The 27036-nt window shown below is 37.4% G+C and overlaps 1 long non-coding RNA gene across 1 annotated transcript in view; it reads right to left on the bottom strand.

Annotated features, from left to right (window-relative positions):
- The window catches only part of LOC132211479 (uncharacterized), a 110415-nt gene extending 88933 nt beyond the window's left edge, over positions 1 to 21482 (bottom strand). The window contains exon 1 of the long non-coding RNA XR_009447454.1: positions 21085 to 21482. This is a non-coding gene — a long non-coding RNA (uncharacterized LOC132211479). The remainder of the gene's footprint in view (positions 1 to 21084) is intronic.
- Positions 21483 to 27036: the final 5554 nt, after the last annotated feature.

Genomic DNA, 27036 nt, shown 5'->3' with positions numbered 1-27036 from the left:
CTATACTACCCTCTGTCCGTGGATTCATTCTTTGACTCTGCCGACAAAGAATCCGGGTTCCAGTCCAAAAATTCCATTTCAGTTGCATTTAAAGATTTGGGGAATCTAATGTGTAAAGACAACATTTTCAAAATATCAGAAATGCCAGTATATAAGTGGCAAAGTTTGTGTGTACAGTGGCAGTGACAGAAGGTGGGTGGTGAGGGAGGTAGAGACCAGAAGCAGAGGTGAAATAAAGGTAAGCCATTTGACCAGTTAACTGGGAGGCAGCACTGGATTCAAATGAAGGATTAATGAGCTAATATCTACCAAAGGTAAAAATAAAAACTATTAAATGGGAAAAAATTTAGTCCATAAATTCAGAAATTTTTTTAATGTTTTTTGAGTGATGACATATCTTTTAAAACCTTCATTTCATCTCATTTTTGTGGGGGGAAAAATGCAACTTTGGTCATTTTTTTTTAAATATATTTTATTGATTCTTTACAGAGAGGAAGGGAGAGGGACAGAGTGTTAGAAATATCGATGAGAGAGAAACATCGACCAGCTGCCGATGCTCTATCCACTGAGCCAAACCGGTTTGGCAACTTTGGTAATTTTTATGTAAAGTAATTCCCAATAAAGATCAGCTTACTAAAATGCAAATGTGGGTTTTTTTACTAGACTTTTAATATTTTCCCAATAAGCACTAGTATTGCAGCAGCTCTTTATGTTGTTAAATTGTAAAAAACAAAAAACAAACAAACAAAACAAACAATTCGGCATACATTTTCATTCTTCTTTTACACAGCCACAAAACCTATCAATATTATCAATACACACTTAACCTTAAATCATTAAAGTTTCCAATAAATACTTTTTATTTTAATATTTTCTGAAGTGTTTTGTAAAATGTTTTGCTGTAGCAAACTCTAAAAATTCTATTTCAGCTCTAGTCACTGATCCATCAAAACACTTAAAGCTCAAATTCTGTTAAGCATCTATGCCTGACATTTTCTTTCAAGAGGAAATTAGAAGTAATCAGTTGTACTGGCCTAAGGGAATTTCCAATGAGAAGTGCTATCCCAATATCTGACTTCTAGACTTTAACCTCTTAATTTATTATGAATATGCATTTCTCTATTTATAAAATAAAATGAGTATTTAAAAAAACACTGTGGGTATAATCCTTTAATACAATCCATTTCCAAAAGAGCTATGTTCCATTTTGGCCTCATGTTTAGGAAAACAATAAGCAAGATGCATATTAGTTACTTTACATCATTCGTTAATTTTCCTGTTTTATTCTTTTATTTATACTACTAGTACTATTATAAGTCTAAACTATTAAAGTAGTAATTGAGTTTAAGTTTTAATCTAACATAGTTGTATAAGATGTCTTACCTAAAGAAAATCTAAGGGCATATGAAATAATACCTTTAATTCTAATTGAATTGATTTGTTAAACTGACTCAAGTGAGGAATATTAACATAAAACCTCTAAAATATTTTTATTGGATTGCTGCCCTGAAAGATAGCATAGCAAAACTCATTTTCTCATGGGGGAATACAACTAATGACAATATAGACAAATGCCATAATATCTGGAACACATTTAATTATTGACAATCTAATAGAGTTTAAAACTTCCATTGTCTTATCTGATGACTGTAACTTCCAATCACCTGTACCCTAAGGGCAGAGTTACAAAGATGGGCAAGATTAAATGATAGGCCAACATGTTCTAGGATTAAACTTCTCCAGCATGTTGGGGTGATTAGCAATTTTTATTATATTATGTTAATTTATATACTTTAGTTCTATATTTTCAATGCATGAAAACTAAAGGTTTTTTAATAGATAACAGATATATAATACTTTGTGTAAATATAAAAAGAAGAGTTAAATCATCTAGTAGAAAAAGAGGAATAGACAAAGAGGAGAAAAACTGAGTAGAGGGAAAGAAATCTCAAAAATATCAGTGCCTTGAAGAAGTAATACTTATACTAATGTCTACTGTGTATTTCCAATGCTTATTATTTAATGACTATTGTTGGGTTGAATGAGATAAAATAAAGCCTTTTTTAGGGTCCAAATATGGATCTGATTAAGAGACATACAAAGGAGTCAGGAAGATGAAAATCAATATTAGCTAAAAATTCACTGATCCATTAGATGGACCAACTCACCCCCCAGAGAAAATAAAATTCTATGAGGGTGGGCCCTTTACTTCACTAGTGGTAGTTACAGAGCAGAGCACACTATCTCAGAAGACGGAGTGAGCTGAAAGAGAGGGAAATGAAGGAACTGAACTTGGTATCTTGTCAGAAACTTACCAATCAAATCAGCCATCCCTGGAGTAAGTGAAGTATGGGAAATAATCTAAGGTTGGTAATCCAGTTTAGTGAATCTCCTATTGGCTGCTCATTGAAATTACCTGAGGAGTTTTACAAAATACTTATGCCTGGGTCCCTTCCCCAAAGACTCTGATTTAATTGGCATTGGTCTTCAAAATAATGACTTGTTTCACCTATTTCTAGGTTTAAGGTGAAAATCTGTTACAGTGGGTTTTTGTGAACCAAATTTAGTATTACAAATAAATGCAATTTATACATTTAATATCACATTTAAAGGTAAGAATGATTATTATTATGCCATATGGCTATTAAGTACAAGGAGTAATTATAATAAATTGAATGAAATTATAGGTTTTTCATACATCACAAGGCTAGGTTCTCTCTGGGATATCTTGAGTCTCTAAGCTTTTGATTACATTGATGAGGTCATAGGTTTGGGGCACATTATGGAGTGAACTTTGGTCATTTATCTTTTTACTGGCAGTTTCCTACTTCAAATCAATACAGAAGAGTCAAGTAAAGAGATGAGTAACAACACAACAAAGTAGGGAACACAGGAGAGTAAAAGAAGAAAGCAAAAGCAAAAGGAAAGATGGGAAGATAAAAGAAGATGACAGAGAAGAGACCAAAGGCAATAGAAATTGTAACTTTCATGGACTGGTTGAATTGATAATAATTATGAATTGGCTGAATTCAGTATTACAAAGAACAGTAATTTAGTTTTTGTAGGAAAACTGCCTTTCAGTAAAAAAAAAAAAAAAAAGACAATGAGAACTTGTAAATTCCATATTACAAGGCTCATTAATGTGAGCCTGGGCTACATGATCTGTTTCAGCCAATGGGATGAACATGGATGTGCTATTACCACACTGAATAGAAGCTTGAATGAGAATGAGTGGACTGGCCCAAGCCGCTTGTTCAAGCCTCTATGGGGACGGCCTGAGTTTTAGGGTGAGAAGACATGGGAAACAGAGCCCTCCCCAACTGATGCAGGCTAAACAGAGCCAAGCAGATCTGCAGCTGACTCACAACCATAAATAATAGTCATTTACTGTTGCAAGTAATGGAATTTTGAGGGTTGTTTGGTGCCATAATGAAAACTCATTAATACTTGCATTGTCTGGTGTAATCATTTATTAATGTGGAGGCTTTCTTTATAGCAGGGACAAGAGAGTACACTGCTGGAATATATGATTTTCTTACATACCTCATAGTACTTCCATGGGCAGTAATAAACATTAAAAATTATCATAATTTAATACGAACAATCAGAAGATTATATCCCACAGGAATGAAGATTTGTGTCATTCTATAAGTTAAAAAATGATATTGTCTGTGGCTATACTGTCAAAATGAAAAGAGACACTAAATAAACAGAAGAGAAACAAATAACAAATATCAACTATGGTTTTGTGATCACTTGCAGAAATAAAATGTATAGCAGTTATGCATATATACTGGCACATGCTGTAGTCTTCCCCCATCTTCCCTTATGAATTCACCTAAAGTGGGAAGGTAGTTAAAGATGCAATTATATCTTTAAGTTACAGGGTAACAAAGGGTATTATGAACAAGAGAAGAATAGGTGCCATTATAAGATGAAATAGATGGGAGTTGGTTTTCCCATTTTTGTGTTAAGAATGTATATTTGTTTGTATGGATAACAGTGGGTTATCTTTAGTGGTAATGTGTTATTAATTCCATTGCTTGTAAGTTTAAATATAGTTAGAAGGGTATGTGTGGATTCTCAGTAACCATATTTGGGAGGGGGCGTGGAGGATGGTGCCACCGGTTCAGCTCCCAGTATTAGAGCCTGAGAAGATTAATCTACAGAAACTTTACTGGGTAGTGTTCTTGCAATCAATACTTCTCTGAGGGAAGAAAAAGAAGCTGAGGGAGAAAAAGAACTTCAATACAGTCTCAGAAGCCTCCGCTGATCCAGCAGGAGGTTCTGAAATGAAATGAGTGCGGAATTGGAAGTTACCAGTTTGTTCCCCTTCATTCCATATATAAATGTTAGTTTATCCAATGATTCTTCTAGATATCTTCCTCAGACCTAACTTAGTTCTAATCTTCCTCAGATCTAACTAAGTTCTTGATAGGCACTTGATAGCTTTTTATTTATTTATTCATTTTTTGGCAATAGTTTTGTTTTTTGTTGTTTTGTTTTTGTTTGTTTTTTTGTATTTGGCAGCTATAGCCTGTAATGTTTTATTATCTCTATGCCTTTATGTTTTACATTTTTACAATAAGCATATCTTATATTTACTATTTTAAAAAAGATAAAGGACTTTCTACAGAAAAAAAGGAGTAAAATATTTATCTGATTTTTTCCTTATCTGTTTTTTAACCAGTTTCCAATCTTCAAATAGTCTGCTAGTTTTCCACAAACCTTTTGAGCCACGTTGTAAGATGAAAACAAATGTAGCCTCTGATTTAAAATTGATTTGGCAATATTGGCTTGATGTATTTTTTACATCTTTCTACTAAAATAAACATAAAGGCAAAGAGAAGATGAAAACCTATAGCACCACTAAAAATGTAGTCACTGTGTTTTAAATATGTAAGGTTTTCTCTGAAATATGGACTCGTCACAGAATTGAGAAACATCACTACTGATGAACATCTGCTATACTCATGTAATAGTAAAGCACATTCTTCATCACTCCTGCCTAATACTCATCCTACTTTACAAACTTGAGGTTTTTCTTCCAATCAGAAAACTGAGTAATCCTCATCTACTGTGTAGGTCCTATTGTTTAAATGTTATTTCCAGGCTTTCTGATGCAGCCTAAGTACTATTTCCATCCATCAGTCTCTGATAAGGATTTTATGTATTAACACCTAGAAAAAGACTAGAACCACACACACAGACAATTTGTTTCCAAGTAAAGAGGTACCTATATGTTGTTGCATACTTGCAAGTTGTTGCAAACTTGTAGGTTTCACCTCCATATGTATAAAGCACAGTAAGTGCCAGAGACAGAACATATCCCCAGGACAATGCATGCTGGAGAGCAGTTGTAATGCCACCCATGTTTGTGGAAGTGATGGTAAGAAAATATTGCTTTTCCATTCACTAGAGCCAAGTCAACTACATCCAGCCATTTTCTGGAATGGGAGTAACAGCTATGCACATTTACTTTGCTATTTTCTTTGTAATGAAATAAAGGGAATATATATGGTTGGCTTATTGGCAAACACTTTTCTAGACAGATGTATCCTCATTAATAGATAGGTCAACATAAATAAACTACATAAGTGGCTTATTAATATTTCAAAACAAAAGGAAAAGAACATCTTATATCTTAAATCTAATTACCTTAAATTTAAAATAATGTTATATTTATATGTTTATGTCTATTATATTTACATATTTTATATGTAATACTAGAGGCCCAGTGAACAAAAATTTGTGCACTCGGGGGTGAGGGGGGTCCCTCAGCCCGGCCTGTGCCCTCTTGCAGTCTGGGACCCCTCGGAAGCTAACGACCTGCTGGCTTAGGCCTGCTCCCGGGTGGCAGAGGACAGGCCCAATCCCTAGGTACAGCCCCTGGTCGGGCTCAGAGCAGGGCCGAATGGGGAGTCGGGGCGCCGCCCCCTGTCATGCACAGAGCAGGGCGGATCGGGAGGTTGCGATGCCACCCTCAGTCACACTCAGGGTAGGGCCGATTGGGGGTTGGGGCACCGCCCCCTGTCACACTCAAGGCAGGGTTGATGGGGAGGTTGCGGCGCCACCCCCTGTCATACACAGAGCAGGGCCAATCAGGGGGTAGGGGCGCTGCCCCCTGTCACTCACAGAGCAGGGCCCATCAGGGGGGTTGGGGCTCCATACCCTGTCACGCACAGAGCACGGTCGATCAGGGGGTTGGGGAGCTCCTCTCTGTCACTCACAGAGTAGGGCCGATAGGGGATTTGGGGCACCACACCCTGTCACACACAGAGCAGGGCGGATCAGGGGGTTGGGGCGCTGCCCTCTATCACCCACAGAGCAGGGCTGATCAGGGGGTTGGGGTGCCGCCACTGTCACACTCAGGGCAGGGCCGATGGGGAGGTTATGGCTCTACCCAATCACACACAGAGCAGGGCCTGTGGGAGGAGGGGGTTTGGGGCGCTGCATCCTGTCACACATAGAGCAGGGCCGATCAGGGGGTTGGGGAGCTCCCCCCTATCAGGCACAGAGCAGGGCTGATCAGGGGGTTGGTGCACCTTCCCTAGTCACGAACAGAGCAGGGCGGATAGGGAGGTTGTGGCCCCGCCCCTTGTCACACACAGAGCCGCAGGGCGATCAGGGGGTTTGGGCGCTGCTCCCTGTCATGCTGATCCCAGTGCCGGGAGGCCTTGCGGCTCCACTGATCCTGGTGCTGGGAGGCATATTACCCTTTTACTATATAGGATAGAGGCCTGGTGCACAGGTGGGGGCAGGCTGGTTTGCCCTGAAGGGTGTCCTTGATCAGGGTGGGGGTCCTGCTTGGGTGCCTGGGAAGCCTGGGTGAGGGGCTGATGGCTGTTTGCAGCTGGCCACACCCCCTTCACTGTGGGGGTCCCCACTGGGGTGCCTGGCCAGTCTGGGTGAGGGGCTGAGGGCTGTTTTCAGGCTGGTGGGTGACTGAAGCTCCCAACCGCTCCCTTTTTTCTTTGTTTTTATTCTGGGCCAACTTTAGCTCTGAGGCTTGGCTCCAGCTCTGAGGCCTCGGCTGCTGAAAGCAGGTATCTGGTTTGTTTGGGTTCTATAATCGAAATACTGTTTCAGCTCCAGCTCTGAGATCCCGGCTGGCTGAAAGCAGGTTTCTGGGGTTTTGTTTAGCTTCTATATTTATAACAATGTTTCAAACTGCAAGCTCAGAGGCCGGCAGCGGCAGGCGGGGAACGTTTGCTTCCTCTGTCACTGAAGCAAGCAAGCCTCATGTTGGCTTCAAGCTGCCTGGCTGCCGGCCGCCATCTTGGCTGGCAGTTAGTTTGCATATCACCCTGATTAGCCAATGGGAAGGGTAGCGGAGGTACGGCTAATTACCATGTTTCTCTTTTATTAGATAGGACTAAAGGCCTGGTGTATGAAATTTGCGCACTTGGGGGAAGGTGTCCCTCAGCCCAGGCTGCGCCCTCTCCAATCTGGGACATTCCTCTCACAATCCAGTACTGCTGGCTCCCAACCGTTCCCCTGCCTGCCTGCCTGATTGCCCCTAACTGCTCCCCTGCTGGCCCGATCGCCCACAACTGCCCTCACCTGCAGGCCATCTTGTGTTCACATGGGGGCAGCCATCTTGTATGTTGGAGTGATGGTCAATTTGCATATTACCTCTTTATTGTATAGGATATGTTACCTATAACTTATATGTATACACTATTTATTATAAAATACAGATTAATACTTTATAAACTCATTGGACATTTTCAATGTATTTAAGAGGAGAAAATACTGAATCTTTATGAAACAAGAGAGCAAATTGTGAGGTCAACATGACTTTAAAATTGAGATAGAGATGAGAAGATTGAGAGACAGAAAGTGCTTATTGAAATCCATTGAATATGGCTATACTAAAAATACATCGCATAAAAGGAAGAGAAAAACTAAATTCCAGATGACAATATAGCAAATATTTATAGATTTTTAAGAAAAATTTGATAACCCTATAATTTTAGACCCACCCTGTTTTTTGTTCATTAGTAATCATAGGAAAGGAACAAAAGCACTGTATCTAGAAGACCCCAAAATGCACTAGGCCTCCCATTCCCTCTTAGAGAAAAAAAGTTTTTGAAGACATTTCCATAAGACTTCTGAAATATATACCAAAATTAGAAAAGTCATAATTAATAATTAAGAAAAATACATGTTTCAGCTCCAATAGAATCATGAAAAATACACCCTGAATTGAACTGGAAGCTGTCAAACAATTCTCATTCCGTCACTGACAGCCTCCGTTAGATGTAGTTTTTCATTGTCTTCACTCTGCATGCATTGGCTGGCAAAATGTAGATCCATCTTTCATTCTCAGATGGGATGCAGTCAGGGAAGACACAAAATGTAAGCTGATTTTTAAAGTAAGGAAATTATATGATATGTAAGAGAGTGACTGTTCTAGCCCCGTGGTCGGCAAACCGCAGCTCGCGAGCCACATGTGGCTCTTTGGCCCCTTGAGTGTGACTCTTCCATAAAATACCATGTGCGGGCGCGCACATACATTCCAATTGAAACTTCGTGGCCCATGCGCAGAAGTCGGTATTTTGTGGAAGAGCCACACTCAAGGGGCCAAAGAACCGCAGGTGGCTCACGAGCCGCGGTTTGCTGAGCCACAGCTTGCCGACCACTGTCCTAGCCTATTTGGCTCCGTGGATAGAACATTGGCCCTACCTCCTTTGCAGGTTCAATCCCTGTGCGGGAAGCAACCAATGGATGCGCATCTCTCACATCGAGTCTCTCTCTCAACCCCCTCCCTTCCACTCCTTCTAAAAGTGGGTCTAAATATCCTTGGATGTGGATTAACAACAACAACAACAACAAAAGTGATGGGTGTTATGAAAGCAAGAAAAGCCTAATTTGAGGGAGGGGATGTATCAGAAAACACGTGGTGGGTAAATTGCAATGTAAACAGCAACAAGTCACAACTGCTTGAACATTCAGAGACATACAGGTAAGGTAAAGAAAGACTTTAAATTCTTATATTATTGGTTATTATTGCCAGTATTACTACTACATTACTTCTGCTGCCATTAGTATTCCTACCATTATTATTACTACAGGTCCTGCTGCTGCTGACACTCTATTCTGAAGTAATACATATGTTCTCAAGCACGGGAATACATGCTTTACATATTTAATACAATAATCTCATGAAGTTGTGACTATTATTATGTCCATTTTAAAGATGTGGAAACTATGACAGATTTTTAGCAACTTACCCAAATATTCTCTTATCTTTCAGAATGCCATATTGAGGAAGATTACAAAGCAATCTTAAGACTTTAAAAATTTCATTAAACTTAAGAAATTTCTTTGGAAGGCCTTTGCTTAAAGAAGCACTGACCAACAGATTATATTTCTTTAAATATATTTACACTGACTTAAGTTAAGACACCCATGCCTTTAGAAAGGTAAATATACCCAAATGCTAATTAATTTCATAAGACTAAAGTGAATTTTAGATAATACCAAATACAATGCGTTACTAAATTTTTAGGGTTATGTATTTTATAATGAAAAACAAAAAGTAAGCTAGTAAAGCAAAAACACTGACTATAACCCAAAGGTCTAAAAAATCCCACAAAATATTTACAACAGGTACATAAAACATCTTAGAAAATGCCACTGCTGGCCTTTGGTCAATTTTGCTTTGCAATGCAGAATAGTAATAATGAAGTACAACTTCAATCAGCAGAGGAAAACGTATTTCATTTTGTGATCAGCTTAAATATCTGGATCAATTTTTGAAATCTTACACTGATGATTAAATTCCAAGGACAGCTTTGGCAGTTAAAATCTTTCAAAAATGTCACGCAAACGAATTAGGATTCTCTTAGCAGTAACTGACAATAAAGGATGCTTGTAAGCAGTCTGCCCATTTTGATGAACACCCTCAGCTCAGATTCCCTTGGATCCTTAGCATATCTGTGTACTAGTATCTCTTCCTGGCTTCAGTCTCCAAAACTCTGTTCTGAAGAATTTCCTTGGGATACACGAGCTGCTCTGTCTTCAGGCTAAGAGACCTACGCATGCCTGGGAGTTTATAGCTGTTGCACCCACCTGGGAGAACCTTCGCCAGTTATAGACTGAACTAGGAGTGAAGAAAGCCCATCTTCTAGGGTTTCAGACCATGTGTAATATGCATGTTACCGTTAGTGTGTGTACTCATCAACTTATTTCCTTTATAGCACTTATTATCTGTAATTAGTTTTTAACTATTTTTAGTTAACTATTGCTTTACTATTTTGCTTCCTTAACTAAGAATATAGGGCACACAGTAAATATTTGCTCCTAACCTCATTAATCTATTCATTTGGGCAATGATTTACTCAACTGGTATGGATTAAGTGACTACCCTGTGCCAGCACTGGTTAGTATGAATCTAGGTAATAGAAAAGCACTTTGAACATAGAAACACTGTCAAATGTTAGCCATAGTGCTCCAGCCTCCAATTTTTGCCTGAGTAGAGAGAATCAGGACCTATTACTTTACTGATAAGGCAATTCATACACAAAGTCTCTAATCTATAAATATAGATTTCTGAGATTCTGGGAACTATCTTGTATATGTTTTATTTCTTAAAGTGCACAAAATAATAGATATGGCACATATCTGTGTTGAATGGGAAAAAAGTATACATGTTCCTATACCCGTATTAGAATAATGAACTGAATGAATTTACAGTGGAAAAGGTATTGTAGCAATACCGACTACTTCATTTGATAGATGAAGAAGCTAAAGCCCAGGATGTGACTTACTTATTCCCTTAATACAGGTCTTTGCCAACAACAAGAAGGCAGGGCAGCATCATGTCCAGACAGAAGCTCCTGCTATCTCTTGGGGTTTTTATAAAATTTGTTTTGTTTTGCTTGTTTTTTGTTAATTCTTACCTGAGGATATTTTATCCATTGATTTTTAGAGAGTGGAAAGGAGGGAGGGAGGAGAGAGAGAGGGAGAGAGGGAGAGGGAGGGAGGGAGGGAGAGAGAGAGAGAGAGAGAGAGAGAGAGAGAGAGAGAGAGAGAGAGAGAGAGATAAATATCAATGTGAGAGAGATACATCGATTGGTGGCCTTCCACACTGCCCCACCGAGGCAGGGATTGAGCCTGCAGCCTAGGGATGTGCCCTTGACTGGAATCTAACTGGTAACCCTTCAGTCAGCTAGGCCAAGCTGGCTACAGTTATCTTGGGGTTTTATTACCCTTATATTTCAAAGGTCTTCCCCATTTATGAAAAAGGGATGAAATAAAAATCAAAACCTTGCCACTGTCAGAATATAATTTTCAAATGTTTAAAACAGAATTCTCCTGTCTCTCCCTCTCCCTTCCTCTCTGAAATCAATAAAAAATATTAAAAATCCCACAGAATTCTCATATAAATGGATAGTGAGGTTAAAGCAAACTTTATGTAATGCAGTGAGATGCAATAGAAAAACTAATTCAGTTCAAAAAGTTGGAAAGATGAATTTTATATTGAGGGAGGGAGGTATTAAAATACAAGTTAGACACAAAACACATAAATGTCCTCCTACAGGGCCAAAAAACAAAAACAAAAAGCTTAATTTGAGAAATTCTTTTCTCCAGAATAGTAAGGAAAACAAATGTACTTTATCAGTTATTTATAAATTTACCACTGAGCCACACTGGCCATGCCTCTTTGAGTTTTAAGGCTATCCATGATTTTTCCCTGACCTACCTATATTTCTGACATTAATTTCCTCTCCTTAATACATTGTAATTGCTCGTCCACTATCCCTCTCCTCCCCAATGACTAAGCTCATGCTTTCTTAACATCCATCCTGGGCATGTTTGCTTCCTCCTCTACATATGTACATTTAGGAGGCAGACCCACATCAAGAGAACACACCATCAAAAGCCCTGTCTTCTTTGGCACCAGTATACAGTGATCAGTGTATTGCAGCAAGTGATTGATAGTTATAACTCAATCATTAGATCATCCACTTATTCCTTCAATAGATATTTTTAAAGCCTACCTTATGTGCTGAAAATATTGAATGGAAGAGATAATGTTCTATCCTCATGGAGCTTATATTAACAATAAAGAATAAAATATTATTTCAAATGGTATTAACTAAGCTCCATGTATAAAACAACAACAACAAACAGGTAATTGGGGGATGAGAGACATTTAAGCTTAAACCTGAAAAATAGGAAGAATCAGACTGTGCACATGATGAGGTGGGACAGACAAGACCTAGACTAGTGGCAGGGCTGGATGGGGGTGATCAATACTAGGATTTTTTGTAATTTGAAGACAGAGTTGATGGGTTTTTCAAATGGATTAGGTTAGAGTCAGAGATAAATAAAGGGAAGTTACAAAGATTTTAAGCTGTTTTTTTGTGGGCTTTCTTGTTTGTTTGTTTTGTTTTGTTTTTATTTGAGGAGTTAGTAGAATAAAAACCCAATTGAAAGAGGTGGGAAAGACTGAAAGAAGGTCGGTTATGTTGGGTGGAGGAGGGGATCACAAATTCTGTTTGGAAAATATCTGCTTAAATATTCCCATTATACATCTAAACTGGATTGAGGATTAGTCAGGTTGTTGTATGAATGGAGTTAAAAGCAGAGATCTTGGTTGTACATAACAAATTGGGAGTCAGCATATTGATGAGATCCTTCCAACACTCCAAGGGTTAGAGGAAGAACCAGAAAGAGAAGCTGGGAAGTATCTATAATAAAAAAATAGCATAATATGCTCATTAGACTGGATGTCCTTCCAGATGTCCATCCGATGACCTTCCAGATGAAGCCGGAGCTTCGAGGGAAGCCCGGGTCCCAGGTGCCGAAGGGAAGCCAGTGCTGGGGGAAGGAAGGCCTACTCTTACATGAATTTTGTGCCTCGGGCCTTTAGTTTGAGTATAAAGAACGTTGTATTGGAAGCCAACTGAAAGCTTTTCCAAGAAAGTGAAGTATAGAATTGTTTCAAATGCTGCTACATCAAGATGTAGATTTAAGATGATGACTAATATAATATTGATGGCCAGAAGTCCCTCTAATCTACAATGCTCCCTGCCCTATAGTGCCTTTCACAGAGAAGGCATTCAAGCAAGTCATTAGCTGTTTCCTCTGTCACTGCCACTTTATGTTGTAGCATAAATTTATAGTGACAAGTTTCCTAATAAAAGTGCAGTCCTGGCTTTTGTCAGGAGTAAATTGGAGGCACTACATCCACTACTTGCTCTAAAAGTTCTTCAATTAGTATCAATCCTTCAGGTTTGGTGTCCACTTCCCAAACCAAAGTGACTATGGGTAAGTGGCCATTGATATTCATTTCTGTTCCATCTTTTATTCATGCTAGCTGTAGTCACATTTACAGTTAGAGGAGCCTATTACTTCACAACACCTCCCAAGAGGAGAAAAAGTTACTAAATAAATCAGTATATATATAAAGTGCCAAGTAGTATCCCATGTGAGCTTCTTTTATTCTTTAGGATTTCATGTCTAAAACCAATCTACTGTTTCTAGAGAGAAACAAGGAAAAAATGGTGCTTTTAACATTCCCCTCATTTCTACATGAAAATGCTATATTATCTGAAGCTCACAATAACCCCAAGTAGACAGAAGACTGTGGGTGGCCTAATAAAATCTATTCCTCTAAAAGACTCAGACTCATTCTAGTTCCAAGCTCTTATTTTACAGTATTTCAATAGAATCGCTGTTTAAAAGTCAACTTGAGGAATGAACTAAACTTTTTCTCTGCCTGACTCCTCACAGGCCCAATGACCTTTACAAATGACAGCAAATTTCTGTTGAATGAAGGATGAAGGGAGAGAGGAAAACATTAAGATATTTTGTCCTACTTTTTTGTGACTTGTTAAAAATAATCACGGGGCCTATTTGTCACATCGGAGCTTCGTCTCTTTTCCCCGTAGCATCTGACACGCTCAATGAAAAAAAGTGCAAGTGAAGATGAATTGGCAGCAGTATCATTTCTGCTCCGTCTCCTGGTCTTTCTAATTTTGCCTCAGATGAAATATATATACAATATCAAGTCAGTTAACTGAAGGAAACAACTATAGGGAGAAGGAGAGGCGCGGAGCCCTTTCTCTAGTACAGGAACTGCTATTAAACAATATCTGTCTCTTTCACTTTCAATAGTCCAGTTATACCCTAAGTCGGCATATCTATAAAATGAAAATGTGTTTTCCTTTGGAAAATGGAAATGACAGATGATCCGGGGAGGCAGAGGACTGAGAGGAAATGAAAGGGAGGGAACAGAGGATTTAGGCTGAATAAATACTAACAACCATAAACTGAGCTAAGGGAAAAGATTGCATTCTGAAAGACATTGTCCGGATGGCATGTTTTAAGTTAAATGAAACAATCCATTCAAGAATATATAGTAGAAAATAATATGGCCCTGAAAATAAAATGATGACATAGAATCATACCACATAATTTAGAGCTAAAGGAAACTTTCAAGGTTCACCAAGTCAGCTGGTAAGGATTCTTTATATGGTCTCCTTGACACACAGTCACTAAGCCCCTTCTTCAATACACTGAACAGAGAACGTCTTTGTCAAAATGTCCCATCCTGATGTTGATGCCTCTTCCTTATTTTGGACTAATGCAGCTTTCCTTCATCTGTCACAATTTAACTAGGTTGTGCTACTCAAGATTAAATTTTTATTCCATATTTGTGGTAGAAATTGCCTCCTCAAATTTGATTACCACTAGGTCAAATATTTTTGTAACTTTTGATTTGGTGGTGTTGTTTTTTCAACCCTATTACTAATCTCTAGACACGTTTTATATTTCTCAGGCTTCAGAGTTACTTGTACTGGTATTTAAAATATTATTCTAATGTTCATAATTCACTTTTAGTTGTGTAGCAGTTAATTACCCAAGATATTATTCGTTTTTAAATGGGCATTGTTGATCTGTATTGAAGTTATGTTTAAGCAAACCACTACATTTTTGCCTTTCTTGTTTTTCTCTCCCATGAGTCACTGTTAAGTTGGTCAGATTTTTCTGTTACCTAAACTTAAGCAGTTGTGTTCTTAAAACTAAGTGTGAGCATTGAACTTTTTAAATTTGGTCATGGCCAAGTGTCTTGCTCTGGCCAGCAACATATGAGAAATGGCATTTTTCATTCTGTACAGAAACATTTAAGGGAGCTAGGAAGCAACCCTTTCCCCACACCCACTCCCTAGCCATAATACTACCACATGTTCTTATACTATTGCAATAAGTTCAAGATAGCTTTGAATGAGGAGTCCACACATGTAGGGGACATGCTCTGCAGAGCTTTAAAGGGAAGAAAAAGTTGCTATTATTTCCTGCTGTGTAACTTAGCCTGACTATGATCAAATAAATTAGAACTAGTACAAGAATTCCATATTTGGGATGATCCAGATGTACATCAGAAAATTCAAACCATCACTAAACAAATAATGATTATTTTGACACCATGTGCAGCTAGTACACATTCATTTTGTCCTCATATACATTCCCCAGTGTGTGAGTTTGTGCTAGGGCCATTCATATCTACTAGTGGTCCAGTGCAGGAAATTTTAGCACATTAAAACGGGATTAGAGGAAATATTTTAATATTGCTATTTGCCCTTTCTCTATAATAGAAGTGTCAGAGATGAAAGAAAATTAGTAAAATATATATGAAAATCTTCCTCCTTTCAGAGTCTGGGGTGCACCACGGGACCCAGAGTCAAGTCAAGTCCCCGTCCACCCACATGCACCTTGATATCGCGCGAGACCCCAACCCAGCTGGCCCCACCCCCATTGGGCTAGATTCAGACCCGGCCAGTCCCACCCTTGTCAAGTCCCACCAGGAGGGGGGATGCGGCCTCAGGTCCCCTGGCACGGTGTCAGGGTGGGGGGTGTATCCTGAGGTCCCCCGTCAAGCCCCACAGCCTCCACTGTGGGTGCAACCATCTTGTGTTACGGAAACCCCACCTCCACTGTGGGCACCACCATCTTTGTGGCAGAGTGACGGTCAATTTGCATATTCCCTCTTTATTATATAGGATGGGAAGACAATAATTTGGTGAACAAAAGACTAAGAGATGCTTAAATATTCAAAGGTGTTTGTGAGCCAAGAAAAGATTTAGATACTCTAGAAGAAATTGTATGTTAGGCAAAGTAACATTTTAAACCTGGATTCCTGGAAAATATTTGAAATGTACATTTCATTCAAACTATTAGATCATGCTGCATAAGTAAAATGTCTCAGGGAGATGTGTAGGTAAAAAAAAACACAAGAGTTTATTTCCTAATTCAATCGGAAGGACTTGGAATAAAGGTACCTCTTCATATGTCAATTACCTTAATTAAGTAAAAACAACTAAAGGTAGCAGGGGACAGCAAGTGAAAATACCTGATTTAATCCCTAAATTATTATGTATGTCATTAATTTTGCATTTATTATACTTGTTTGCTGTAGTATTAGAAATAAAAGTGCGTTTATTATTTATGCTTTTCATGGGTCTCATTCTTACTATTTTATATATAATGACAAGTTGATGAATTATAAATAATTTTAGCTTCAGGAAAAAAATTATCAAGTCTTAGAAGGAATGTTTTATAAGTAACCGTTAATTAACCACTTTGAGGGGGAAATGTGATATTAGTCTTCCCTTATGGTTGATGCCCCGAAACAATTTACCAATTGGTAGGAATATATTTAATAACATAGTTCCAATTTTAAAAAGTAATTCAGATTTCAACAAATAATTGACAGAATTTTGAGAAACATATGCTACCACTTAACTGTATTAAGAAAAAATATCTTGTTTAATTCTTTTTCTGTTACTAATGAAGTAACATACACACCCACTCAAATACCTATTTTTCCTGATTTATTCCTTTGTAATTAATTATTCATGAAATATTCTTTAGCCCTTTTTATTTATTATCTATAGCATTTTATATATTTAACAAACATTTTATTGAAAGCACAACAGGAAAGAACAAAAATAGTTTGAGACAGATGAGTCAGAGTTGACTTCTCTTCCATTTTACTTTTCGGCTATGTAACCCTAAGCAAGTGAATGAGTATAGACAAGTATATGTATGTTTAAAACACACACACTTGAGAGAGAGAGAGAGAGAGAGAGAGAGAGAGAGAGAGAGAGAGAGATAGATCTGGCTGGTGGAAGGCACCTGAGGGCTGACATGAGAGCCACAGCCCTGCCCCTGAGGACACCCTCAGATTCTCAATCCCTCAGGCCTTTCGTCTTGGAAAGACATCCTAAGAAGTGGTTCCTATTTTCAGACTTTCAAAGCCAACAGCTAAGAACTCAACAGCAGGAAGATCAGATTCCTCATGGGGAAATAATGGCCTCCAAAGTGTATTTTCTCAATGGCCACAAATCCAGCCTCAGATGGGCATCCGTGGGAATGTGAAATGTAAGACACCGTATCTTTTTGGCAGCCAAGACATTCCTCCAAACCCATGAGCGTGAGAGACACCAGCTCTCATAGAACCAGCCCTTCCTTCAGAAGGAAGCCCCCTAGGGAAGAAACCCACAAGCAGAAAGCGGCCTCTGAAGGGGCTCAGGCCTCCTGAGGAATCCAGACCAGATCTGCATGTAGAGTTTGACCACCATGAAATGGCTGGCCACGGAGTGGAACCAGGAGACAGGCAGACCCTAACTTTATGACCCAACTGAATCTTAATTACCTCCCCAAAGTACTTATGGCTAAATACAGTCACACTGGGAGCTGGGGCTTCAACATATGCCTTTTTCAGGGACACAAACAGTCCATAACAGCTCTTCACTTATAAAGTGGTATGTTAAACAAACACCACAAAAGTACTGAGCATCAAATAAAATGAAGAGCGTGCACAATAATAGGACTTATTATTTTTTATAATTTAGATTTACTGCAAACATTTTTCATGATAAATCAACTTGGTGATTTACTTTTAAATAAGCTTCTTTCTCTTTTTTTTCATTGTGTGCTTTATCCTGGAGCTTCTCTGGTTAGATATGTCTCCCCCTTTCAGAGTTTGGAACTGAACATTAAATGCCATTTTATGAAATTTAATTTGTTTTACATGTAGCAATTCACTAATTATGGCATTTATTTAGGTGTGTAACATGAGGTAAAAAAGTTATTTCTAAATTGCTAATTAATTTTCCAGAATTATCTTTTGCCTGTGAGTATGAAAGGGTAACAAAAATACAATTAAAATTATTACCTACAGCTAACTGGGGAAGATAGGTCAAAAAAACAAGGAGAAAAGCAAGTTTTTTTTTCTAAAACATAACTTAGTAATTTTGACTTTGGAACCAGGTGAATATTTTACCTATGTTAAAAATCAAACCATACAACAATCTCTAGACACTGGGGCGGGAGGGTAAGGGGGCTAAACAAATATAGTTTACATTATAACAATGTCTGCAAATCAGATAGAAAAGAAGTATTTAAATTAATTTAAAATACTTTGGATCATTATTTTTAAAGCATTGTATTTTGTAGAAAAAGCAAATAATTTTGTCAATATTGTTACGAACCTAGATTTTTATCAAAAGAGAAATAAAATGTATGTGTACAATAAAAATGTAAGTAAAATGTGAAATTATTAAATGTGAGGTACCAGAATAAATACATCATGCCATTTCTCTTTAAATATTAATAGCTGATCTCACAACTGAAAAGACTAGAAGCAAACAAGTGTCTCAGTTACCATGTGCTACAAAGCAAGAAGAGTCCAATGAGTTAATGTCAAAAGGACAAAAATAATTTGACAGAATTCCCAGTAGACAATTTAAACAGCATAAAGAAATACTAATGATATGCTGAACTAAAGTAAATTAAATATACAAAAATTCAAAGATAATTATACTAAAAATATAAATATCTTTGGACACCATTGAAGTTGCTAGGGCACCAACTCATAGCTGTGAATTATTTATTCTATCTTTTCCTTATGTTTAGATGCAAAGTACCCAAACGTTGATGGGGTAAATTTCCTTTTCATGGAACTCCAGGAAATAGAAAGAAGGAAGATAGTATTAGAAGATTTCCATTTGCAAATAAGAAATAAATGGATGCAGAACCTATCATTATTACCTTAATGATGAAATACTAAAAATTACACAGTCATCCATAAAAAGTGCTTGCCTCAATATGAATCTATATCTAACTATCAATTTGCAGAAATACTGAAAAGAGGGAAGAAGTAACTCCATGAGGCAATATTACCACATTCAGAATAATCTCTGATACAACTGGGTGATTTAAATATGAGTTGGGTATTAGATATAATATTAAGGAACTACTATTCATTTTCAAGAGTTCTTAATTACCTGGTAATTATCTTAAGAAAAAGTTTGATTCCTACATGATAACTGGGAATAGCTTTTTAAAAAAATAATGCAAAAAATAAATAAATGGATATGCACAAGTACATTAAAAGAGGATAGGGTATGTAAAGAAGTTGTGGCAAAGTTGACAATTGTTGAAGCTAGACAATCATAAATGGGAGTTTGTCATACAATTCTCTTTATGTGAGTTTGAAAATTTCCTTAATAAGAAGTGAAATAAAATAAGAAGTCACAGAAAGCCCAAATCATGTGGAAGCTGAATTTATAAGGAGAAATCAGGTGTAAGAAGTTAGTCAATAGAGAAAGCAGGTTTAGGCAGATAAATAGGGAAACTGGGTAGTCTCTAAAGATTTCTAATTTCAGTCCTTGAAATATTACAACTAATCCTTTTTTAAAATCTTTATTGTTGAAAGTATTATGTCTGACTCCCTCTTTCCCCCATTAACCTCCTCCAGCCCGCCCCCACCCCCTGCCCCAGGCTTTCACCACCTAACTGTCCTTGTCCATGGGTTATGCATATATACATACAAAGTCTTTGGTTAATTACCTCCCACTTACCCCTACCTTCCTGCTTTTTAAATGTAAGTTGGTGATTTTCCAAATAAAAAAGCGAAATTAAAGTACTATTTCAAAATGACTCAAAAATGTTTTGTACTGATATCACTAATTAAGATGAAAATGAACCTTTATTTACCAACTGAATATTGTGAAAAATTCAAAAACATTATTGGATTGTGAAATATAGTCTCTTTAAATTACAAACTTGTTTTGTGTAACTCTATTATTTTGTGTGACTCTATTAAGGAGAGCAACAAATCTTTGTCCATTTGATGGCATTGGGGAATCTCATTGCTTATTAGGTCACCCAGTAAAGAGACAAACTCAGTAAAACTGGATTAACAGAAGGTTTTCAAAGTCTGGAACTAAAACTCTGACACCTTTTTGAAAAATAAGGTCTTGTCCTGAACCCAGACAATGCAGCCTTCAGTTGCAAAGCCTCATAATGCAGACTACTTCTGCTTCAACCCTGTGAGTTCCCAGTTCTGATGAGGGATGTCTCTATTAGAATCCCACCTTGTATGGCTCTTCGCCTTGGTTTATGCACCCTGCGCTGGATAGAGCTTTCACAGAAGTTTAGTGTTTTCAATATAATTGTAGCTTTTGTGTTCTATGTACCTTTCCACATTTCTCTTTGTTTTTGAAACAAAAACAACAGATGTTCAATTTATTGAGAAATGCATGGCATCAGCTGTTCTAGGAAATATGTAGAGAGATTTGTGAATTAGCCTTCTACACTTTATTGAAGGTTCAATTATAGTTTCTGGGGACAGAGGATTCTAAGCAGTAGACTCTAAATAATAGACACTCTGTTTTTGAGAGACCTTAAAAATATTTAAGCAGTCAAAATTAAACATTCTAAAAACGCTCCTAGCTAGGAGAAATGACCATTCAATATAACACTGTGAGAAATGTTCCAGCAGCAGTGAAACTAAAAGGCCTATAAAATACAGGTAGAAATCCTTGCAGACTGGACCAGCTCAAGATAGCTGCACAGGAAAAGAACAAAAGGGAAGGAAGACATCCTGGTAAGGGTTCCACAGGTAATGAGTTTGAAAGTCACTACTCTGTCCTAACAAATAAAAAGTTGAGCAGATTGAAAATTCAACAACTCTTCCTGGATTCAAAAGAGAGAGGAGGGCATGGCAATCTGCTGCCCCCGATGCTGGATACAGAAAAAGTAAAAAAAGGAAAGCAGACTCACCAAAGCAGAGACTTCACGCCTAAACGCCTTGCAACAGCCAGGGCCAAGCAAGAAAATGTCAGCTGGAGCTGGGGGCCTCGTGCAGACAACTCAGCAAGTTAGAACTCCTAGGGGTCCTTGTCAGGGTGGACGCTCATGATATTGAGAAATTAGCATCCAGGATTCATCCATATTCCCACAGTAAATATCAGAGAAACATTCCGGTGGGCCTCCCTTCGGCGAGAGGAGAAATGGAGCCATTTTTAAATACTTCTTAGGGTCCTGATCTCAACAAGGCCAGCACTCAGGGGAAACTATTTAACTAGAGCCTAATTCCTAACCATCTCCAGCTGGCTCTAGGCTCCCACGTGAGAAAAGTAAAATCCCTAACTCCAGCCCATGCTAGTCACCCTGGCCCACTAAGGGGAGAGAAAGAAAATGAGAAACACATGAAATACACAGCCCAGAGGCTCACCTAATTGAGATTGAGACCTAATAATAGAACTTAGAATGCTTACCTTGCCCTAAACTTTACCACCATGTTAGTAAAGACCTACTTACAGCAGTTCCTTTCACCTGGTACATTGTGTCTGACTATCAACAAAAAATACTGAGGCATACCATCAGGCAAAAAAACAAAAACCCACAGTTTGAAGAGCCAGAGCAAGAAACAGAATGAGACTTAGCAGGAATGCAGGAATTATGAGGCCAGGAATTTAAAACATCTATGATTAATATGTTAAGGACTCTAATAGGTAAACTTGACAGCATACCAGAATATATGGGCAATGTAAGCAGAGAGATGGAAAGTCTAAGAAAGATCCAAATGCTAGAAATAAAATGCTAGAAATGCTAAATATAAAAAAAAGAAAAAGAAACATTGTAGGCGAAAGAAGACTGTCTTTGATGGGCTTATTAGTATACTGGACATGGCTGAGGAAAGAATCTTTGAGCTAGACATATCAATAGAATCCCAAAAACTGAAAAGCAAAAGAACAAAAACTAAAAAATAGGAACAGAATATCTAAGAACTGTGGGACGAGCACAGAAGCATCACATACACAAAATGGAAATACTACAGTGCGATAAAAGAGATAAAGGAACAGAAGAAATATTTGAAAAAATAATGACTAGGAATTTATGCAAATTAATATCAGACACAAAAATATTGGTCCAGGAAGAAACAGAAGGAAGGAAGAATCTTTTGTTTTTATAAAGAATTCACACAACCCATGAAGGGGGAAAGAGTTATTTGAACGTGGTCTTGGGTTAGTTGTAAATGTATATTGCAAACTCTATGACAACCACACACAAAAAGGGAAAAAAGGTGCAACTGATAAGAAAGATGAGAAAATGGAATAATATGAAAAGCTCAATTAAAACCACAAAGGCAGAAAAAGAGTAGAGGACAAAAACAGAAACAGAACAAAGACAACAAATAGAAAAGTGTAATGTGGTGGATATTAATCCAACTACATCGATAATCCATTTGAACATCAATGGTCTTAATGCAGAGTAGATTAAAAAACACCACCTATATGTTGTCTGTATGAAACCCACTTTAAATATAAAGGCACATGTAGATTCAAAGTAAAGGAATGGAGAAAAAGATACCATACTAACCCTAATCAAAAGAAAGCAGGAGTCACTATATTAATTTCTGACAGAGCAGATTTAGAAGAAAAATTATCAAAGATAAAGAAAGCCATTACATAATGATAAAGTGGTCAATTCTCCAAGAAGACATAACAATCCTTAACCTGTGTGTGCCTAACAACAGAACATCATAGTACCGTATGTGAGGCAAAAACTAACAGAGCTGCAAGGACAAATAGATGAATCCACTATCATAGTTGGACACTTCAACACTCCTCTCTTAGAATGGGACAGATCCAGCAGGCAGAAAATCAGTAAGGACACAGTGCAACTCAACAGCACCATCAATCAACTGCGTATAATTGACATCTATAAACTACTTCATCCAACAAAGGCAGAATGCACATTCTTCTCAGGCTCATGTGGAACATCCACAGAGATAGACCATCTTCTGAGCCATATAACAAGCAGTAGCAAATTTGAAATATAAAAATAAAAAAGAAATCATCCAATGTCTGTTCTCAGACCACAGTGAGATCAAACTACAGATCTGTAACACAAATATAATTGGAACATTCCAAAATACACAGAGAATAAACAATAATAATGCATGGGTCTGGGTTCAAAAAGAGACTTGGCTTGGCGCGATGAGTGCACAATGCAGTGTGCAGCTGACATGTGATTGAGTTGTACACTTGAAACCTGTATGGTTTTGTGAGCAAATGTCACCCCAATAAATTCAATAAAAAATAATAATGATGATGCCCTAATCGGTTTGGCTCAGTAGATAGAGCATCGCCCTGCGGACTGAAGGGTCCCAGTTTTGATTCCAGTCAAGGGCACATGCTCAGGTTGCAGGCTCAATCCCCAGTGGGGGGCATGCAGGAGGCAGCCAATCAATGATTCTCTCTCATTCCTGATGTTTCCATCTCTCCCTCTCTCTCCCTTCCTCTCTGAAGTCATAAAAATATATTTAAAAATGATGATGAAAAATTCAGAAAAATAATAACACACAGGTCAAAAATAAATCTCAAAAGAAATTTCAAAATATACTAAATTAAAATGAAGACACAACTTATCAAAATTTGTGGTGTTGAGACTGAATGACTAAAGCTTTAAGTATATGTTAACCTTTGGAAATGCTGAAAGTAGAACTGATCTCTGGCCTTACTTTCACACACTGCCTAGGATTCCCAAGACCCCCAGGTTATCACTTTCTATAAATTCCCTTCTACTTATAACACTCTGTGATTTGTGAATACCATTAAAACTAATAAAATTGGCCAGTTACAAATGTACTTCCAACAATGAGTTTGAAATCCAAGTCCAACATTTTGTGAGGGTTGAGGGGAAGGCACAGTTAGATACCTCTGAAACTTAGAGAACAGGGTAGGGACATGAGAATAGCTGTGCTTTGGGTGTGACCTGCAATTTTCTTTGGTAAGCAACCCAAAATAGCAATGTTGACTTTGTCATTTTTGACCACAGACAGTTTTATTTGTGATTAAATAAATAAATAAATAAATAAATAAATAAATAAATAAATAAAACAAAAAGCAGCCCCTTTATGTGATGCTTTGTCTCCACTTCTGAAGTGGACCTTATACCACCCTCTAGACCGGGCCCCACATTGCAGGCAGAATGACCTGGAAAACCAAAGCCGACTGTATCAAACCTCTGTTAGGTCTCAAATACCCATGGCCTAAAATCTAACCTCCTTGACTTGATGTATAAAGTCTTTGACAATATGACCCTAATCTATACCTGATTTTTTTTTTAAAAAATGTGAGATGCAGTGAAAGCAGTGCTTATGGGGTAATTTATAGTGTTGAATATATATATATATATATATATATATATATATATATATATATATATATATATATATATTTACAAAATCCATACTTAAGTTGAATGATCTAACCTTCCACCTAAGGAATCTAGAATAAGAAGAAAAAATTAAACCCAAAGTAAGCAAAATAAAAGAAATAAGAATTGGAGCAGAAATTAAACAATTTTCTGAAGACAGGAAATCATTCCGAATGAGTAAATTTTATTGATGAAAAAGTGAATTTCTAAGACCAAAATGGAAAAAAAATTAGAGACATGTACAACCTTTCACCAAGACTCACATAATATGAGTAATTACCCCCAAAGAAGGGAGACTTGGGTGTTAATCAGCCAAACACTTTTAAAATTCAATTATCTTGCAATCACTCTCACTACTTGCCCAGTGTGTTTTATTCCTTTAACAAGTATTTTTTGACTACCCATTATATTCTAGGTACTGTTCTAATATCCACATAAACTCTTTCAGTAATAAAAAATTTAAAAGCTCCTAATTAACTTAGTGTAACTTGGTGGTATAGAGCCCCAAACATACTCCTTCTACACATCTCTACACAAAAAAACAACTCAAATTATTATATTTCATCAGATTCAGCTCTAAGTTAAGAATCCCTGAACAATGACTTTTCCCCCTGCTTCTTTTGCAATTGTTTCAGTAATCAGCTATGCTTAGACCCTAATTTATAATTAACCTCCACAAACAAACACGTAAATAATGGAGGGAGGGGAGAAGAAAGACAAGGGAAATGAGGGAAATCTTGAAGCCTCTGTTGTGTGGACCTTCTCTCTCCACGTTGGACTTCCTAATTGGTCTCCAACACATACTAGAATTGGATTCTCAGCGCAGGCCTGGAGATAACGAGCAACGATGGGAAAGGAACCCCCGAGGAAAATTAATTTCCTCTTGAAATGGAAACTCCTCCGACAAGACACTAACAGGGTCTTTCTACAAACCATGGAGAAAAAGCCTTATCAAACAGAGAGAGGAGGTGTGATGTTGGAAGGCTGAGATGGTTATTCCACAACAGGGCCACATTATCACACAAAGGCCCCAAAGTCTCCAAAGCTACCCCACATGGAATTCTTCCCATTCTAGCTCTCCCCAAGCTGAGGAAAACAGGATATTCAAATCTGTGCTGCACTTCCTGACACCAGCCCAGTCCTTGTGCCACCTTTCAGGCACCGTGTGTTTCTTCTTCCTCCTACTGCTGTCCATTGCCCTTTAAGACATTCTCCCAATACCATTTTTTTTAAAGGAGAGGTCTATAACTCTAAAGCTTTTATCACTCAGAAAGAGAAATTGGAGAGTTCATTTTGGCCTCATGATTCAAGCAACATTTTACAATTTAAACTTATTAATAAATATAACTTTTTTAAAAAATTAAATCTTCTTCTCTCCACAATCACCGGGATTAAGAAGCCAGTAAAAGAGAATGGTAAGAGAGTCTCACACCAAAGCATCTAACATCTATGTAGAACAGGACTATTACTGTAATGTATTCAATAGGATGGCATGCTCAACATAGAAAAATGAATATTTCAGCACCCAGCTACCTACCAAAAACAACAACAAAAGAAAAAATCTATTTCATAGTAGAATTGGAAAATTTCACAAATAAATCAAATAAGTCCAACAAGATCTTTAAAGTTTCGTGTGAGAAAAATAAAAAATGTATTATTTAAACCCATAAAGGAAATTTTTAATAAATGGAAAGACCTAGATATTCATTTCCCCAAATTAATATATCCCTTAAATTTATCACCAATGACATTTTTTAAACCAAACAAGCTGATTCTAATATTTTTACAGAAAAATAAATACAAAAAGCTAACTAAGAAAATTAAGAAGACAAAACTTTTTACCTACCAAATAAGCAAACTACTAGCAATAAGCTATAATTAAAACAGCATCTCACTGATCCAGAGTTAGACAAATAGATTAGAAGAATATAATAGTGAGCACACAAAGGAACCTATGCACACATGGAAATTTATAGATAATCTGCAAGGCATTACAAATAGGTAGAACAGCTGAACTACTCAATAACCACAGACAAGAATATTGGCTACTCCCTTCGTACTAAAAAGCAAACAAATGCTAATAAATAAAGGTAGGAAATCCTAATGCCAAAAAGTAAAGTGTGAATAAATGTTGACAACAAAAGTTTATGACTAGGATAGAAGATCATAAACAGAGTTAAAAGACACAATTGACTAAAAGAAAACATATGCAGTACTCATCACAAAATTTAATACCCAAAAACAGTATATAATTATTTTTTCACCTAAGAGTAGAAAGTAAATATTTAATTAAATATGTTTGTCAATCCAATCAAAAAATGGGCAAAGGACCTAAATAGACACCTTTCAAAAGAGGACATTCAGAAAGCCAAGAGACATATGAAAACATTCTCAAAGTCACTAATCATCCGAGAGATGCAAATCAAAACAACAATGAGGTACCATCTCACACCTGTCAGACTGGCTATCATCAACAAATCAACAAACGACAAGTGCTGGAGAGGATGT

This window comes from Myotis daubentonii, chromosome 10, assembly GCF_963259705.1.
Source record: "Myotis daubentonii chromosome 10, mMyoDau2.1, whole genome shotgun sequence".
Lineage (NCBI taxonomy): Eukaryota > Metazoa > Chordata > Mammalia > Chiroptera > Vespertilionidae > Myotis > Myotis daubentonii.
The sequence above is the reverse complement of the archived record's forward strand: the minus strand, read 5'-3'. Positions and strand labels throughout refer to the sequence as shown.